This window comes from Narcine bancroftii, chromosome 5, assembly GCF_036971445.1.
Source record: "Narcine bancroftii isolate sNarBan1 chromosome 5, sNarBan1.hap1, whole genome shotgun sequence".
Lineage (NCBI taxonomy): Eukaryota > Metazoa > Chordata > Chondrichthyes > Torpediniformes > Narcinidae > Narcine > Narcine bancroftii.
This window is the reverse complement of record NC_091473.1, coordinates 237,620,562-237,628,860: the sequence shown is the minus strand read 5'-3', so window position 1 is coordinate 237,628,860 and position 8,299 is coordinate 237,620,562. Positions and strand designations below refer to the sequence as shown.

Sequence of the window (8,299 nt, the reverse complement as noted above, 5' to 3'; positions counted from 1 at the left end):
TGTCTAAATTTAATTTTTTTAAGGCCTCGGGCTTTAAAGACATTCTTCCCACAGCAGCGCACAAATTAAGGGTCCAGAAGAGGACCAAGGATTCCTTGGTATGAGGTAAGTCCGCTTGCCTCCTCCAGGTAGGAATATCTGAGCAATGTGGGGTAGATTTTAATGATTTCACATGATATTTCAAGGAGAACATCACTTTGGCAGAAATACTGTCTTTTCATTCCTATGCATAATATATCCCTCTCCCAAACCACTTCAGGCCCATTCCACCATTGAAATTCTAACCATTCTACCCTCTCATAGAAGTGCAGCTTTTCAAAAGATGACTGAAAAAAAAATCTCAGTATCGTACATGTCCTCCATTGGAAGAAACATAAAGGAATAGGAAGGAGAATTCCCTGCAAGGGAAGGGGGTCCTAATGTGTACAGAACCTGGTGTATATTAATTACCACAGTGGGTCTGTGGAATCCTCAGGAACAGGTGAGATTCATGTATGCTTACTGCCAGTGGTAAATTGTAATCATTACCTTCCCTTTGAGTTGAGCTTTATTAGACACCCTCACCATCATCTGTGCTGTTATATCATCATTCAGGAGCTTTGTTTGCTGCTTTCTAGTGGAACCATCCTCTGATTTCTATTTGCAGGCTACTTGAATCAGCCACATGCATTTCCCTGGTCAGAAGAGGACTAGGCAGGGCAGGTAGTGAGAAGAAGGGGGATGATGACCTTGTGTGTTATTCCACCTGATAGTCCACAGCATTACTTAGAAACTGGTAGAGGGATACTCAGCAGACATGAGCAGCAGTCTTGTTTGAATCATGGGCAATTTACTCATACATACATAGAGTATGGTAACAGGCCCTTTCCACCCACATGTCCATGCTGACCAATTACACCTAATTGACCTAATTGAACAGGGCGAGGAAACCAGAGTAGCCGAAGGAAACCCACACAGACACGAGAAGATTGTACAAACTCCGGATTCGAACCCAGGCCACTGGCACTGTAAATAATGTTCCACTAACCGTTATACTAACCCTTATAAAAATCTGTGCTCCAGGTGAGACAGAAACTCACAAGTTGGGCATCACTTACTGTATGTACCATTGTACAGCTACAGTGCACTAACCAACTGTGTCACTGGAACACTTGTATCGCACCAGGTAAGAACATGCAAGGTGCTGTCAAAGCTGGATTGTGTAATCAGTACCATCCAGAGGATTCAAATGAGATCACGGTTGGATTTCTTTCATGTCGAGGCTGACGTGGACACAATCGTGAGCTGTTAGCTCGGCTTCCCTGGAAACAGATGGTGAATAGAAGAATCCATGTAGAGGGAAGTTATGGGGAACTAAGAGAACAAGATCTTGACTCTGGATGTCATCCAGGATTTTTAGGAGGCTGGCCACCATCCCAATTAACCTCCTGGCTAAGGTGACAGCTGCTGTGGATGCACAGGCAAAGCCTGTGCAAAATCCATCTGTTTCTTTGAAATCATGTCACGATCCAGCTTAATGACTGGTCTCTGTCACATGGGAGTACCTTGAATCTCTGAAGCATGAACCATAGACCACCAGGGAGCAGCTTGATGTTCTCACTGAACAGTGAGATGCCATTTGTGAACTGAGAATGCTGACCTCAATGGTCATAAAGATGTCATGCTCGAACAACTCCCCACTCTGTAGGAACAATGAGATGCTGCAGGTTGGTAATGGAAGACTGATGATGTCACCACTGAGGCACTGTGTGCTTATCTCAGCAACTAAATGCTGAAAAATTGACCTTCTTATTAGTTTAAGAATGAATTTTCATTAGCGCTTAAACTATCTGCAATGAATTCTGAAGCTAACCTGTCAGATATCTCAACATCAGCAAAGTGCATTAAGAAAGTTCTGCAAAGGACATTGCTTTCAATCAAAAGTTCCAAGTTACGTCGATAAAAGAACATTGGGCTCCTGCAATATTATTAGGTGAAACACTGATTCCAAAGGCACTGAGGTAAGTTGCACATATCTTAATTTCCAGAACTCCAGCCAGTTTTCTGATGGATGAGATTTCACCCAGAAGTGATCACATACGTGATCCAACTCAGGTTAAATCACTTTTAAGTGCAATTTGAACAAACTGAAACAGCCTCCTAATGATCCAGTTGCTTGGCCATAATGTCAGCCATTCAAATATTGAATTTCAAATGCTGGGATGGAGTCTTGGCTGGCAGCATACTCACATTCTAAAGCTAATTTAGTTCCTGGAGCTCAATTTTATTTTCAGGATTGGGCACCTGGTAAACCAGGCACTCCTTACATTGGACAACAATGTTTTTCAAAATGTTTGCTTCTTGAAAGAAAATTGAGGATTACAAGCTGAACTGTCAGGTGGAATGACACATATGAGCAAAGATACTTTCAGATTTGCGATAGCATGTAGGAAGTTGAAGAAATATTAAATTAACTTTTTTATTGAGTTTAGCATGTTTAATCACATAATGATATGTAAACGTTGCCTTTGTTCAACTGAGCTAAAAACGTTTTGCTGCTGATTTTCATTTGTACTCAGCATCTGATGCCTCTCATGTCAGTGTCCAACAATACTCAGCCGGCATTGAAGGATTCCAGTTGCCCTGATACCATTTTTCCATGGTCGCAGCATCTTGGTTAAAACCTTTCATCATGTTCATCACTGACTGCACCAAGATCAACAGGAAGGATCCCCAAGTGTGAACGTAGAATATGAATTTCAATGACATGCTGCACTTCATGGTTTTGCATGCTTGAAGAAGACTGAAAATATGACAGAAAGTCACAAAATTAGGCAAAATTCTAAGGTAATTTTTGTGATCAGCAGCCCAAAATCCATAAAATACACCCAAAATTGTTCAGGAAGCAAAATCTTCATTATTCGGTATTATTAGGTGATTGAGGCAATCCTTTTTATTTCATTCCTTGAGAAAGAGATCGGTCCTGAAACATCAATAATATATCTTTACGTCCTATTGATGTTGTGACACCAGCTGAGCTCTATTCAGTGTTTCTGTGGTTTTACTACAATCACAGAGTCTGGAGGTTTCAGCCCTTTTTGTTATTTCATCTGATTTCCACCTACGCAGAAAGAGGGCAGGAAGAATTATGTTTCATTTGAAGGTTAATTTCTTCTGGAATTTGAACTTAGTATTTTTATTTCTCATAAACAAAGGTCAATGTTCTCCTGTAAACTGTTTTTTATGTTTTGTTTGTAAAATTATTCAAATAATTTTCTGATCCTGTCAAAGAGAAATGTTTTGTGATGACGCCATTTAAGGTCTTAATAAATCTCTAGACCTGGCTTTCATTCCCCATCACAACTGGCATCTGTCCTTTCACCATAACATCTCTCTAAACTACAAGAATAGACCATCCTCCCTTCAAGGAGTCCCAACATTTAGTTCTGCACATGGCAAAAGACTCTGGCTGGTGTAAAACATTGTCCTGGACACAAGAAATTGAAGTTGGATCTCCAAGGAATGGCAACATTTTGCATCAAATGGCACAGTGAACAGAAACTCTCATCACTTTATTGTGAGTACTTTTCAATCATATTTGTATGGACGTTTAGAGTTAGAAAAAACAATTTATACATGATGGCTTCATAATCCATGTCTAAAATGTACCAGTTGTTTGTCAAAACTCTGAAAGATGTCAAGCAGTAACTAATTCTTAATTAGTTGATGATCCCTTAAATAGCTTAGTTGGAGAAAGTAAATGATGGATGAGTCCTTCCTGCAGAATACCATGTTCAGCCATGCTAGACCAAGAGAGACTAAGCACAAAAGTTCCCAGCTCATCATGTGCTGTTGACGTTTATCAAGGTCTCATGCAACTAAGCCCAATTTAGTCCATTTACTTATCTTGATTTTTAAAGAGCATAAAATAACATGTAGGAATTATGGCTGAGTTTTAAGGCTGTCTCAATATACTACATGCCACAAAGAGCTTTCTATTTAAAACTACAGGTGAAGAAAGTAGTGAGGATAATTTTAATAGAGCAGGTGGGATCTGGATTTCTCAAAATGTCAGATTGATGCCTCAGTGAATCTTGCTATTTCACTGCGTAAGCTGCCAGGCATTAATCACATTTCATTTCCTCATGTTTAAAATATGTAAGGAGGTCACATGACCTCTTTCATGTTATGAAGTCAAACTTACAGGCATTGCATAAATTAAGTTTGTGCAGGTAGTGGCATTGCAATTAGCTTTCCAATATGACAGCTGTTGTTTTTCATGTAACCTTTGAAATAGCAGCTGGTACAATGTCTCCTTATTTCAAGGTTAACTTGAAAGCTCAGCTAAACAATACAATGCTGTCATTGTGGAAGTAATGATGGTTGCAGAACAGAAACTCAAAGCCAAACAAGAAGTTTGATCTTCTCTACAATTGATGCTCAATGACCTGATGCAACTACCTCAATAGCACAAGGACTTTCAAGGCGAGGTAAGCATCAACTTGTCACATCTCCTATGGAAATAATAATCATGAAAAATGTATGAATTATATTGCATTAAAATATTTGAGGCATGGAAACTTAACCCCAAATTAACCCACCATCAACCTATTTGGGATTAAAATTGCTTTAACAATTTTTTACCTGCAATTCTCTGCAACTTCCTCTCATTATTTCCACTTGTTTATTTTCATCAGCCCACAGCCGAGGTCACCATGTCTGGGTGGAGATATTCCTGAAGTTTTGGACATGTGATATTTTGGATTTGCCACTGCTGTGATTGGCCAGAAGTATCAATCCCATTAATGGTATTCCATAAGCTGTGGTGAATTTTAATATGCTCATCCATGGGGAAAAGTCAATGAACATAACAACAAATTTTGTCCACCACATGAACTACAACATACACAGACTTCCCCCTATTAGAGAAATTCCCTTTTTTTTTCACTCATCACTCTCCCACCAACCCCCCCCCCCCCACCACCAACTTTTCTGCTCACTGGGCTAAACAATTTCTCTCTTTTAATGAAAGATCCCAGATCTGGAATGTTAATGTTTTTCTTTCCACGGATGCTATTTGACTTACTGAGTTTTGCTACCATTTTATTTCCAATTTCTTGCAGTTTTTTTCTATTTTCTATTTTTATCAACTGTTGATTTCATCTCACAAACACAAATTGATGGAAATATATTTTGTTGTGAATGATCAAGATTCATTATTGTTGGCATAGATGGTAAGCAGGAATTTCTCATGTGGAAACTGGAGATTAGGGGACAGTTTGACTGTCATTCAAACTGGAGGTGCAATGACCATGACAAGGTCAGTTACCCTTTCAGATCACACCACATAGGGTCTCTGTGTTCAGAGAACTGGGGTCTTGAGAAAAAATTTAGCCAGGTTCATGAGGACAATGATGCAGTGGAGCAAGAAGAGCCACTTGAAATGTTTGCTGGCAAATCCTGGGTCATCTCAAAGGCTGCCACAGTCAACTGGGAAAGGACCTTCACATTCCATTGCTGTGGTCCGTAATTGAAAGGAAACCACCTGTGAAAGTATTATTGAATATAGTGCAATGCACTTGCCACCATTGAATAGCTGAAAGTAGATGTAAAGTCTGAAAGATGTTCGTGGGTATTGGATTTAAAGAAAATAAAAGCATGGATGTATCAACTCGACAGTTTAAATAAAAACTCAAATAAAAATGGATTCGACTTTAGACATTTATTCAAAATTTTATCAGTTTTAATTTTCATGATTGCACAAAATTGGTGGCGAAACCTTGAGGATTTATCAATATCTACTCACTACAACATAGCATCACTTCTTGACAACTCAGGGCTTGCGATGAGATAACATGTTGCCATCTAGCTTTGCTTGTTATGATCAGGACAGCATTTTACCAGAAGGTCAACATTGGGATATTGATACATTTTTTTTGCATTGGTGATAAATGTAGGTGGCTCATTGTGAGCCAAAAGGTTCAGCCCATTGATTTAAAGATGGCCCAATGGACTTTATGATCATGGAAGTATTTTTGCTCAACGGTCTGTTCAATGATTACAGATTAATCATCCATGAAGAGAACAGATAAAGGTAAAGCTGTGTTAAAAATGAATAGTTCTTTAAGATCAATTTTATTTTTGTGCATGGCTTGTCTTTGAGTACACTTTTGAGAATGCCATGGTCTAAATGGGCAGTAAGCAAGACACTTTGAATGAGCTAGCTCTTGTGAACCTTCCCTAAAGCACCAATGGGTCTTTCAAGACTGCCATTGGATTTTTGAGTAGTCTTCATCTACAGTTACAGGTGCAGATAGAAACTGCAAATTTATCATTCTGGTGTATATCCTTAATGCCTTAAAGTCTCATTCAGGTAGCCTGCAAACTGAACCAAATCATTCCTGCTTCGTACTTTGTACAAATCTTTCAGTTCCACTTTTTTTCTTGCATTTGTGGACCAGACTAATAATACTGCACTTTACCAAAACCAGGCTTGTGAATCACCAAACAATCGATGGACGTTGAGAATTACGGAAATGCAGTCAGCATCCGGAGTTCCTGCCCCCAATTTTTCAGCGACTTTTGATATGCAAATTGACACGCTGCCATTGTAACAGGTTCAAGTTATCGTGGGGATGGGGTTTATTAGAATTAATAATGAATTTTGGATAGTTTTAAAAAAAATAGTTTAATGTTAGTTGTAGGGAAGTTCATGTAATCTGGGATAAAATTAGTGAGATTGTCCTTAATAAATCCAGAAAGAGGAGCTGAGTTTGACAAGTTTATTAAGGGCATTTTAAAGGAATTGGTGATTGATGGAGCAGATAAAGGGGATGTAGGTGTGATATATTGATTTTTCAGAAGATGTTTAATAATTTATCTCACAGCAAGGCACTCACAAGAATTATAAAAGGAACTAAAGAAGGATGAAAAGACATTTTTAGGGGTCAGAGAACAGAGTTAAGGGTAATACAGATAACGTTCAAATTTTACAAAGATCGCATTACACCGTATTTCAAAACTACCTGAATTTATTTTAACCTCGCTGCATAAGGGATCATTTTCTCTTGTGCACTTATTGGAGATGGATGACAGCAATAAAGAGTGAGGTAGCGTTTTGGCTACATTATATGTCATTTAACATAAAATGTAATTTAGTGCATTTTTGCGGAATAAAAGCAATGGTTGGATAATACACTGCATCAGAAGATGTCCAGGTATAAGGATGGACATGCGTACCTGGACTCCAAAAGCAACCCTCCCTGAAGGTGCCTGTGTAAGCAGGTAACACTGAAAATAAGGACAACAACATTGTATAGGTTTTATAAATGAAGTCAAAAGAGGGCAAAATTAAATACATAACTATAAAAACATAAGAATTATGCTTAGGTACTTAAAGAAGCCTTTAGTAAGGCCACATTGCCGTTAACAGGTTTAATGTCTTGTCACATGAAAACCAGGAAGGGAACATTCTATTTGTTTTATCAAGGATGGCACAAGAGTTGAGCAATTTCACTTACAGACAGAGGCTTTAGCTACTTGAGCTTATTTATGAGAAGAAAGAAAATTAAACAATGCATTTGAATTTATGAATGATTTGATGGAAAGATTATGTCCTTCTTGATGGTAAACTAGTGCAGAAATGCTTTCAATTTTCAAGAGGAAACAGAATGATAAGTAGGGTTGAGAAAAAAATGTATTTACCCAGAAGGTTATTAGAATGTGAAAGGGTAATTGAGATCATTTGAGAGGATTAATTCAAAAATATATTTGAACTAGAGTGAAGTACAAGGTGATGATCTGTGGGATTAAATTTGGACTATTTTAGTAAAATATTGATGTAAATATCACCATTCAGACTGGTGTTCTAATGATGCAAAACCGGTGAAGTAAAGAGAAAATTAAGTTAAAATCCTTCATGATCTTTGCCACTCTACATCTCTAGAAGTTTCTGCGCTCATCAAAATGAGTACTCTCAATTCTGATTGTTCTATCATTGCTAACTGTGCAATGAGCTCTCCAATTCCCTCTCATCACTGTAATCCTGTCATCTTTTACCTTCCTTTCCATCTTTCTGCTTTCTTACTATATCTCTTTGTTTGAGTTACTGCATTTTATTCCTGTGAATAAACAATAAACTATTTTTTACAGTCATTTTAATGTAGCAATACATCACAAAGCATTTCCAAAATGATTATGATCAAACAATGGGTGCCACGGTTAGCATATCAGTTAGCGCCATACTGTAACAATGCCGGTGACTGGGGTTTGAATACGGCACTGTCCATAAGGAGTTTTTACATTTCCCCCTCCCATGACT

At 38.1% G+C, this 8,299-nt stretch overlaps 1 long non-coding RNA gene across 1 annotated transcript; it reads right to left on the bottom strand.

Moving 5' to 3' along the window:
• Nucleotides 1-2,511: 2,511 nt before the first annotated feature.
• On the bottom strand, nucleotides 2,512-8,090 carry LOC138762952 (uncharacterized). The gene is made up of 3 exons (XR_011357257.1): nucleotides 8,038-8,090; nucleotides 4,624-4,799; nucleotides 2,512-2,782 (listed from the first exon to the last, which is right to left on the bottom strand). It is a non-coding gene; the product is annotated as an uncharacterized lncRNA (long non-coding RNA).
• Between the last annotated feature and the right edge of the window lie 209 nt (nucleotides 8,091-8,299).